At 42.6% G+C, this 11023-nt stretch overlaps 1 protein-coding gene across 1 annotated transcript in view; it reads right to left on the bottom strand.

Annotated features, from left to right (window-relative positions):
- Window positions 1-786: 786 nt before the first annotated feature.
- Window positions 787-11023, bottom strand: part of LOC111771627 (translation initiation factor IF-2) — a 115499-nt gene continuing 105262 nt past the window's right edge. Inside the window, exons 5-7 of the mRNA XM_070258288.1 lie at window positions 6264-6409; window positions 5821-6030; window positions 787-2364 (exon numbers count right to left, since the gene is read on the bottom strand). The gene's annotated coding sequence lies outside the window, so the exon portion shown is untranslated. The remainder of the gene's footprint in view (window positions 2365-5820; window positions 6031-6263; window positions 6410-11023) is intronic.

The following is an 11023-nucleotide window of genomic DNA, read 5'->3' as shown; positions in this document are numbered from 1 at the left end:
GCAGCACTGGGGAAATGAACTGAGTTACAATCCTAATGAAGGGAAAAGCTAGAACTGTCCAGGAGGACCGTCTAGCTATCCGTAGAAAAGACTTTCGGTTGGAAAATAAAATTCAACCCCTGTATATATTCATTTTGCAGGGTTGTAGTAATAAATGACCACAAATCATGTGACTTATGACAACAGGAACTTACTCTCTCACAATCTGGAGCCCAGGAGTCTGAGATGAAGGGGTCACAGGGCCACACTCCCTCCGGAGGCTCCAGGGGAGGGTCCCTCCTGCCTCTTCCAGCTTCTGGGGCTCCAGGCGTCCCTGGGCTGGGGGCCGCATCCCTCCCGTCTCTGCCTCCGTCCTCACGTGGCTTCTCCTCTGTGTCTGTGTCTTCTCTTCTGTCTCTGATCAGGACACTGTCACTGGATTTGGGGTCACCTTCATGCAGGATGACCTCATCTCAGATCCTTTACTTCACTAGGATCATCTGCAAAGACCCTATTTCCAGATAAGTTTGCATTCACAGGTTCTGGTAGGATTTGGAGATACCTTTTAAGGTGCCACTCTTCAACCTAGGACACCTTAATAATGAATTCACGCTCCAAATTGCCTTAGAAGTCTTAAACAGTATCCACTTAAAAACCAAAATAGTCACTCGCCCTTTCCACATGTTTCTCCTTCTGTATCCTTCCCATTGCTCTCACTACCTCACAAGATGACACCATCATCTGCCTTTGTAAAACTTAATGAGTGACTGACTCCTCCCCCTACTGGATAATAGAACCGCACACTTCTTAAGAATAAATCCATGCTTTATTTACCAGAGAATCTATACAATGCCTCGCACATAATAACCACATCTTGTTTGGCAAATTAACATAAATTTATCCAAAGCATAAGCCTTTAATTTTTAGAAAGAAAAATAGATATCTATTTTTCTACATCATTTCAGAGTTGTTCTCTAGATATGCATGCCCTTTGCTGTGAAATCATACAGATTTTTTTTTAATTTCATACATCATTTACTGAAACGCCCTCTACAATGTAATGGAAGATAGAGCTTAAGGAAATAAAACTCTGTAGAAAATAAATTATCTTCTCTCTTTGTCTTGAGACCCAAAGATCTTACCTTATTAACAACCTCAGAGAGTCTCACAAAGCAAGTCTAGCAGTGAAGACAGCTGAACTCCAGCTTAACGGGAACCTTCGTTAATCAGACAGAAACACCAGGGTCCCGAGCACCGCAGCTGGACGCAGTCATCCTGCAGAGAAGATGACCCTCGCAGGACAGAGGGAAAAAGTGTTTTGACAGGAAATGTATGGCAAAGGTGTGCCACGCGTGGTCACCTGATCTTGCTTCACTTAACCAAAGCAGAGCGCCGTGTGCATGGTGAACACACACTGTTAGTTAGGGTAATGCTGAGCTGCTTTAACGAATGAATCCAAAATCTCAGTGATGCTAACAAATAGCTGTTGTTAAATCCAAAATGGCTGTTTCCGGTTGGCTGGTCACGCTCCTCAAGAGCTGGTTCAGGGACCCTGCATCCTTCCATTTTGTGGCTATGACATCTGTAACCCTTGCCTCCAAGTTCACCAGGATGTGGATATTTAATCAGAGGAGAGAGGATGGAGAAAGTGCATTAGCCTGCTAGGGCTGCCATAACCAAGAACCACAGATATTTATGTCTTACCGTCCCGGAGGCTTGACGTCTGAGATCCAGGTGAGGACAGGGCTGGTTTTTCCTGAGGCCGCTCTCCGTGGCGTGTGGACACTGTCTTCTCCCTGTGTCCTCACGTGGTCGTCCCTCTGTGCGTGTCTGTGTCCTCATCTCCACTTCTCATCAGGACCCCAGTGCTGTTGGATCAGGCCCTGATGACCTCATTTTACTTTAATCACCTCTTCAAAAACACCATCTCCAAATACAGTCAAATTCTGAGGTCCTGGGGTTAGGACTCCAACAATATGGATTTTGGGGGAACACAACTCAGTCAAAAACAGAAGTCACGCTCTTATCTTGCCACCTGGCCCAGAAGAGAAATGTGAGAATTCGATGTGCACTTCGTTGGCAAGCCTTCATTCCCATGGTCCCATCTCGATGCCCAGGTTAGAGGTGAGAGTCTGGCTCACATAGATGCTAGTGCCTTAGCCATTTCTCCACAGTGACTCAACCCAACAGATGAGGAGCATGGATAGACATGGAAGAGTCACGGTGGACAGGTAACCATTTCAGCCCCAACTGCACTTCAGAAGACGCCTTTCTGGCTCCACACCAACACCATTCCGTTCTCTACGTCGGGTCTCCATCACTAGAGAGAGACGCCGTAATTGATTCTCTTTCTCAGTTGATCACCTCTTCTTGTAGAAACCATTTCTAAGTAAATATTTCTATATTACACTCATGCCTTTAGATCACCCCCCTAACCAGGATACTGCTCAGATTTGTTATTTATTTTACTGACTTTAATTAGCTGGATGGAGGAGGAAAACAATCCCTCAGTTAAGGGAATGATGGTGAAACAGATGAGATCAGATGCCAGATCATCTCTGCCTGGGAGCATAAAGGGACGAGTTGGGGCCCCAAAAGGGAGCACTGGAAAGGAACATTGACTGAACGAGAATCCCTGCAGGATGGAGCTGAAGAGGGGATTCTCCACTCAGCAAAGACTTAGGTAACATATGCAGCACTCAAGACTGGCGTCATGCACTGGAAATAGGAAGAGCATGGTCTTTCACCATCTCACAGTGTAGGTAGAACAGCAGATCCATAAACAGAGAACTGTAGCAAAATGGGGTGAGTATTATGACAAAGGCGTGTGCCAAAGAGACAAGGGGAGACAATACTCCTATACTCTACTATGTTCTGCAGGCAGAGAGCCTAGGAGCTATTTATCGTAAAACGATCCAGGTGTCTTAACAAACAGAGACAAATGGTATTCTCTTTCTCCAGGTAACTCTGATAGGAGAACAACGAATTAAAACAAGGAAGCCCAGACAGTTCAGAGTCCAGGGCCCAGATGACATTCTTGGATCCCATTGTTCCCAGAAACTACGGTGCAATTTGAGCTCTTCTAATTCTTATCTGGGAGGGTGGAGAGGAACATGGTCAGTCACCCGGGAGCCTGGAAGAACAGGATTTACCCGGCCCGAGTGTGCAGATCAACAACCCAGATCTCCAGCCTCCAACAAACCAGCCTCCTCAACTGTGAAATTCAACTCAGTTAGAGTCTGGAGAGAGGGAAGGGAGACCCAAAGGGTTATATGTGCCTTCCGAATGTCTTTTTTAATTTATTTCACCAACTGTGATCAGACAAAGAGGGCTTCTCTCCCCAGGGGTTGTGTCTTCCCAACCCAGGAGTAAAGGGAAGTATTTAGGTTCTTTCCATGACTTGATTAGCTGTGGATGTGGCTCCTCTTTATCAATATAGAGAAAGTAATCACCCCCACTCTATGATGCCATATAACAGCTTCCTTTAAAAGGAGGGAAATGGATAAACAAACTGCGGTCCATCTATACAATGGAATACTATTCGGCCTTAAAAAGGAAGGAAATTCTGACACATGCTACAATGTGGACGGACCTCGAACACGTTATGCTAAATGAAATAATTGATTCAAAAGGACAAATACTGTATGATCCCACGTATATGAGGTCCCTAGAATGATCAAATTCATAGAGACAGAAGGAAAAATGATGGTTACTAGGGGCTGGAGGAGGCGAGAATGGGAAGTTGCTGTGTAATGGGGACAGAGTTTTGGTGTTGCAAGACGACGAAAGTTCTGGAGGTGGATGGTGGTGATGTTTGCACAATAACATGAAGGTACTTAGCACTACTAAACGGCACACTGAAAAACGGTCAGGATGGTAAATTTTGTGTTATGTCTATTTTACCACAATTAAAAATTTTAGGAAGGGACGCTACTTTGAAATGACTGATGCAAAATGCAAGGCATTCTCTCTAGACAAGCATTTTACATGCCTCTGGCTCCACATATTCATGGATGCCCAACGGCTAGTCTACCTGCCAAATCTTGTTGTGATAGTCTGGCCTCGAGGGAGATCCTTATTCAGATTAGAAGGTCATTTCTGAATGCCGGTTGCAGTTATATGATTTGCTCTTTGATAAAATAGCCTAAATGTTCTTCTCTGCTCGCTTCCTGCCTCCCCTTAGGAGCAAGGCTGCATTATCCTCTGACACAGTGGGCGGTGCAGAACCACCCTTTCAGACAAGAGGCTCCTAAGATTATTGAAAGGAATCCTTCAGTCGTGAATCAAAGCCCGGACATACAATTCCATACAAAACTTCTCCAACCAGGGCGAGAGTGGTCACAAAAGCAGGCTGTGCCATTCACGAAACTATAGCCACTCTCCAACGCAACGATCCAAGAATAATTTTCCCCAAGAAAGAATCATCGGCTTTATAGTTACACTGAACCACATTTTCCACGCTGCGATGAATATTTTTGACATGATTCACGTGAAAATAACCACCTGCAAATCCAACATTCCAAATGCAGTTCCCTTAGCGACTGGGCATTTTCTTACTGATACAAACCCACCCCTGAACCCCTGACTACTTGTCTTTGAAGAGTATTTGCATGCAAAATGCTGCCACCATAGCAAACACTTAGAAATTTATAGCCCGGAATCTTTTTCATTTGGTCCACATGGATACAACTTTAATAACCTAATTCCATTTAGATCATTGAGTACTTAGAAACAAGAAATTATGGGACTTGGCTTCTTCATCCTGCCAATAACAGCTGTAAACAGTGCTGAACAAAAGATCAACGTATACGTTTTTAAAAAGTGCATCAGCGAATTGGCAAATTAGTAAAGAATACTCAGATTCTGAAGCTGTAAGTGAGGGTGAGAAGTCAGAAGGATGGGCTGGGCACTGCAGAGCCTACGGAATTGAGGTTCAGTTTCCACCGATCCCAGGAGTCTGATACAACATTCCCCCATCCCACACAGAAACAGATCTCCCAGAAAAAAGATCTCCCAGTTGACCCACACAATTGCAGGAAATAATAAGTGCTCATTGTTTCAAGCCACTAACTGGAGGGTGAATTGCTCTGCAGGAAAAGCTAATTGCTACCATTTTGCATCCAAGATAACAGAACATTCATAGTTTATGCCCTGGGTCTTCATGCTACTCAGACTTACAGTCGGTTCTTCTTATCTGCAGATTCCATATTTGCAAATTTGCCTACTGGCCAAGATGTATTTGTAACCCCCAAATCAATACTTAGCACGTTCGTGCTCAATCACAGAAAATTTGAGTTCCCAGCTGAGGATGAAGGAACCGACGCCCTGCTTTCTTGTTTCAGCTCTCCTCCTGTCAGCAGTCTTTTCCTTGGTATAGTTACTGCCACGCTTTTGCATTTTTGTGCTTTTGGGCGGTGATTTTTCTGTTTAAAATGGCCCCCAGGTATAGTGCTGAAGGGCTGCCTAGTGTTTCTAAGTGCAAGAAGGCTGCCATGTACCTTACAGAGAAATTACGTGTTAGATGAGCTTCCTTTAGGCAAGAGTTACAGCGCCCATTGGCTGCGAGCTCAATGTTAATGAACCAACAATATATAATATAACTAACAATATATATTATTATTAACAATATATAATATTTAATATAATATATATTTAATGTCCTTAAACATAAACACACATAAAACCAGGTTATGTGTTGATGGGTTGATGAACATGTGGTGACCAGAAGCTCTCAGGAAACTTACCCTGTCCATCCCCTAGGAACACGGTTTATTACGCACCAATTTAGTGTTGGCAGCAACTGAACAGAACTTAATGGTGGATAATGAGAATCAACTGTACCTGGTTCGTCCCAGTCAGATGGTTGGATTGCATCTCTTGGCCCCTTGGAGTCAGCATGGGCATGAGACTAGTTCATTCAAAGAGGTAGGAGCAAAGAGACGTGTCAATTCCGGGGCAGCTTTAAGGGATAATTGTCATTGGCCACATCCCTTCTTCCCATCTGCCACAGAAAACAGCTGTTCCCTGCACGGTGACAGTTCCTCATTTGATCTGCATGATAAGAACAGAAAAACATCTCTCTGCTGAACATGGCACCTCAAGTCAGCTGTCACACAGGTGCTACACCCCAAACCTGCATTACCCGTGCAGTCTGAGAAACGCAAGCCAGCAATTCAGGTTAAAGCAGTTTTAGACTGATAATGTCTCCAGTTTTAAAGAAATATGAAACATGCATGCTTAATAAACCTAATTAACTTATCAAATCTAAAGTTAATTATATTTACCTTCTGAAAATAGAGGAATCTTGAATTCAGAAAATGAAAACTCCATTCTTGATTTTCACACTTCTCTCATGCTTCTTTTGTTATATATTTGGTTTGATTTAGTTTTTGAAGCCCCAACAGACATGATTCTCATGGTCGTATATAACCTGGTAGAAACAAAATCACATAACTTATCAAGAGGAACCCATAACATTCCGAAACCCCCAAATCTTTCCAATGGACAAACTGCCCAAAACAGGAACAGGTGCCCCAAAAGAAGGAAGCAAAATTGTATCCACAAAGAATGCGTCCATTGGAATTTTGAGATGTAGAATGTGTATGTTTTATTTGTTTAAGAAATAGAACAATTGATACACATAAGAACAAGATTGTATATGAAATTAGAGAAAAGAACCAGCCCAAACGTGTAGAAATGGAAAATACAATCGTTTTAGTTTAAAACTCACTGGACTGACTTAATAGTTGATTGGACAAATTAGAAGGTTGAACAAGAGAAAAAATATATCAACAATCTAATTAAATTACCCAAAATATAGGACAAGGAGAGAGAAAAGCAGAAAGTATGGAAGAAAGAGTTCTGAAATATGGAGGGTAGAATCAGGTCTCATATACATCTCACCAGGTTCCCTAAAGAGAGGAGAAGGAGAGGATGGATCTCTCCTGCTGGAGAGAGAATGGTGAGAACTTCCTAGAACCACCACAGGTGGAGTCCACAGATTCAGGACGCTCAACGAATCCTGTGCCTAGTCTATAAAAAGGAACTCATAACTCATCCCGTCAAGGTAAAACCACAGGACTCCAAAAGCAAAGAACAAATATGCAAGAAGCCAGAGAGAAAACAGAGACTTCCTTCAACTTGATGCTGCTTCAACTTTCAGTTAGAACAGAAACAGCCAGGACCTGGACGGCCTTGGAACGATGTGTTTAATAGCTAAGATAAAGTTTTGGTCAAGTTGGAATTGTACAGCCAGAGAAAATGTTCTTCAAGGGAGTGAAATTACAGTATTTTGGGAGGAGAATGTCAATGGCTGTTTCCTCGTGGAGCTGGTGGTAATTTTGCATGGCAGCACGGCTACCCAAAAGAATTATTGGAGGGGCTGCTGATTGCTTTGGTCTTGGAATTTTTTAAAAATGACTATTCCACTGCTATTCTTTCTGGCAATTGCTATTAGAGGGGATGACAACTGACTTCTCTAACGGGCTGTTTGATTTATGAATTTGCATCAGACTGGCTAAACCACGCTCTTCCACAATCTTGCCATAGGTGCTTCCTCCTCCCACTCCCTCACTTGAGTGAACCCTGGTCCTGAAGTGTGCCCCCCACCAAATTAACAGTTTTATTGAGTAACGGACATGCTGAATGATGCATTTTACATTGAAGGAAAGGGGCCAGCCTGGTGGTGTAGTGGTTGACTTTGCATGCTCTGCTTCAGTGGCCCAGGGTTCACGGGTTCCAATCCCGGGTGCAGATCTACACACGGCTCATCAAGCCATGCTGTGGCGGCATCCCACATACAAAATAGAGGAAGATTGGCACAGATGTTAGCTCAGGGACAATCTCCCTCACCAAATATATATATATATATATATATATATATATATATATATACACGTATTTTACTCACTTAAAAGTAACAATAACAAATCCAATACAACATTGTTCACAAACAATGCAAAAAAATAAAAAATAAATAAATTGAAGGAAAGTGACCCTCGATAATGAGTAAAGAAAGCACTAAATATCCAGAGACTATAACTTGGATAAATAAATGACCTTCAGAATCATGTCTGCTGGGGCCTCAAAAACAAAATCAAACCAGAATACAGAACAAAAATATTGTGAAAATCAGGAATGGATGTTTGCATTTACTGAATTCCAAGATCCCTCTATTTTCTATTTTCAGAAGGTAAATATGATTACCTTTGGATCTCATAATAAGTTAATTAAGTATATAAAGGATTCAGGCTTACATTTCTTTAAAAAATTAAAATATAGTGTCTGACTATCACATTATTAGATATAAACAAAACACACTTAGAATAAATAATTAAACTAAAAGCAGGCCAAAACAGAGAGAGAGACAGAGAGAGATGGAAAGGCAAGACAAATACAAATAAAATAATTAACTATAGAAATAAATCCAGATAATGGTAGGATTGAGTATCCACTCTCAGGCACTGTTGTTGGAAATGTAACATGTTCCAAACTTTGGCAAGCTAGTTGACAAAAATCTATCAAAATTGCATAGCCTTCTTCCTGGCATTTTCACTTCTGAATATTTGCTTCCGCGCACTCACTGAGGAAAAACAGTGGTGCCAGGATGTTCGCTGCAACATCGCCTATAATGGGAGAAAGATAAAAACTCAAGAAGCAGCCTTGAATATCCAGCAGCAAAGATAAGATATTTAAAAACTACACACACACACTCTTTCCTGACCAAGAGTAAACTCTAAATAAATATTTGCTAGCCAGTTAGATAAATTATTCCCAGATTTCCAGCTCTGCCATGGGGCATGCCATGGTCTGGACAGACCCACATGGAGGAATCCCATTCTACAGCATTCCTGGTTCCCAATGTACCTATAAGATCTCCCAGAGATGCACCAGGGGAACTTTACATCCACATTCCATTCTACACCATGACAAGGTTTTTAAAATTTTCTTACAACAGAGATCAGTATATGAAACAATACTAGTCACCCACAATCTCATAACTGAGTGACATCTCGATTAAGATGATGCTTAGGCATCTTTGCTGATCCCAGATAACATTTAAAACTGAATGTCCCCCTTGAAGACAGTCTCTCCTGCCACGGCTCCCAGCTCGGTGAGCTCCAGCTTCCTCCATTGCTCAAGCGGAATCTCTGTGGTCACACTCTAACTCCATCCCTTCAGTTCCTACCTTTCATTCAACATCAGTTCCTGTTTGTTCTCCCCCCTAAATCGCTCTCGTGCTGAGCTGCTTCTCTCCACCACCTCCCAGGCAGCCCAGGGTATGCCCCCGCTTCCTTGCTTGCCCTGTTCATCCCTTCTCCACTCAGCGTGGTCTTAAAATGCCAGCTCTCCTTCTCTCCCTCCAACGACTCGCATGATCCATACATCCGTGCAGAATCTGACCCGTGCCTCCAGCTCTCATCACACATTTACTACTTCACCTCTCTCAACAGCAGCCACTTTGGTCTTCCTGCAACTCCTCAATGTCCCAGCTCCTTCTCTCTCAGTCTTTTTGATATTTAGTCTCCAGGTCTTGAACTCTCCTCCCGAAGGCGCATCCTACTCATCCTCAGAACTCTCCTTCCATATCATTTCCTCGGGACAGGTGGCATGACTGTCTCCATTAGCTTGACTTTACTCTGTCACGGGCTGTCCTACACCTGAAGTTTTCCTTGCCATCATTTATCACAATTGTCGTTAATTATTAGTCAGTTTTCTGTTCAAAGTCTGTCTCCCTGGTAGCCAATAAGCAGTAAGAGTAAAGGGATCAAGTGCTTTCTCTTCACGTTTACATCCCAGGGCTTTGCACAGGATTGAGCACATAGTATATGTTAAATAAATATCTGGTGACTCCTTGATAGAATCAACGAATCAAGAACCAATGAATGGATTGAGGGAGACTGACCAGCCATTTTCTCCATACCAATGACATAGCGACACTGCACAGCATTTAGCAACCTCCTTTGCCTGGGTCTCTGTCCATCTCCCTCTGAAAGTTGGGGTGAGCTCACACCCTTTGCTCACCAAGATCAACTCCACATGCAGCCACACAGGCAGCTTTGCTGGCCATCACTACAGTTCACTCATAATTAAGCTGCAGTTTGAGAACAAGCTTCAGCCAGTCCTTCTTGGGAACAGTCTGTGCTCCCGTTGATAATGACCTCTCCTCTTCAGTCCACTGGGAGAGAGCTCCCCGGCATCACGATGCTCCAGTTCTGTGATTTCCCATCCCATAGGAGAGGTAACGAGTGATGCCAGGGAGCAGAGGGTTCCAAGCTTTTATTACAGGAGCACTCATCTTAGCTCTATTGGCCAGTAGAACATTTATGTTACTACAGTCTTCAGAAAGCTCTGGGCTACAGATGGGAGAAGCTTAGAGGAATCCACAGGGAAACCTTATTTAGAAATATATTCCCAAGTCCCCATCTATCTCCAAACTTTCAAGGCTCAACATTAAGAAACCTTCTTCCACCAAGCCACTCGCAACCACTCTTCTCAATCATTAGCAGACCCACTATCACGTGTGACTTCACTACATAAAGACACCTGACTTTCTTCATAAGAATGTCTGAAAAGCAATTAAAACTTTCAAAGGAGACGTTACCTGCAGACAAAAGTCTGCACTGCTCAGAGCTATGCCAAATCCATTGAGAAAGCTTTTGCTGACCATTCAGTTGCTTCTTGTTGTTTTAATAATGGGGTCTCTTGAAATGCTTGCCATGAGTTTACAGGCAGATGTGAAAAAAAATGCTGACACCTGACTTGCTCCAACTGCCGAACGTGTGACGTATCTACCGTAAAAACATACCAAAGAATATTGAACTGGGACTTACCAGAAAATACAGTGGAATTAAAATTTCAAATATTTTTTCAATATACAAAGGAATAGGCAAATTTGTCTAAATGAAATCTGAGGCAAATTTGTATAAATGAAATTCATTTGTATAAATGAAATACCTAAACCATTTTAAAAATGCATTACATTTAAAAGTATCTTGCTTTCCACAAATTAAAAGAAAACTCGCCTCTTCTGCAGATTTCCATC

This window comes from Equus caballus, chromosome X, assembly GCF_041296265.1.
Source record: "Equus caballus isolate H_3958 breed thoroughbred chromosome X, TB-T2T, whole genome shotgun sequence".
In the NCBI taxonomy this organism is placed as follows: domain Eukaryota; kingdom Metazoa; phylum Chordata; class Mammalia; order Perissodactyla; family Equidae; genus Equus; species Equus caballus.
The sequence above is the reverse complement of the archived record's forward strand: the minus strand, read 5'-3'. Positions and strand labels throughout refer to the sequence as shown.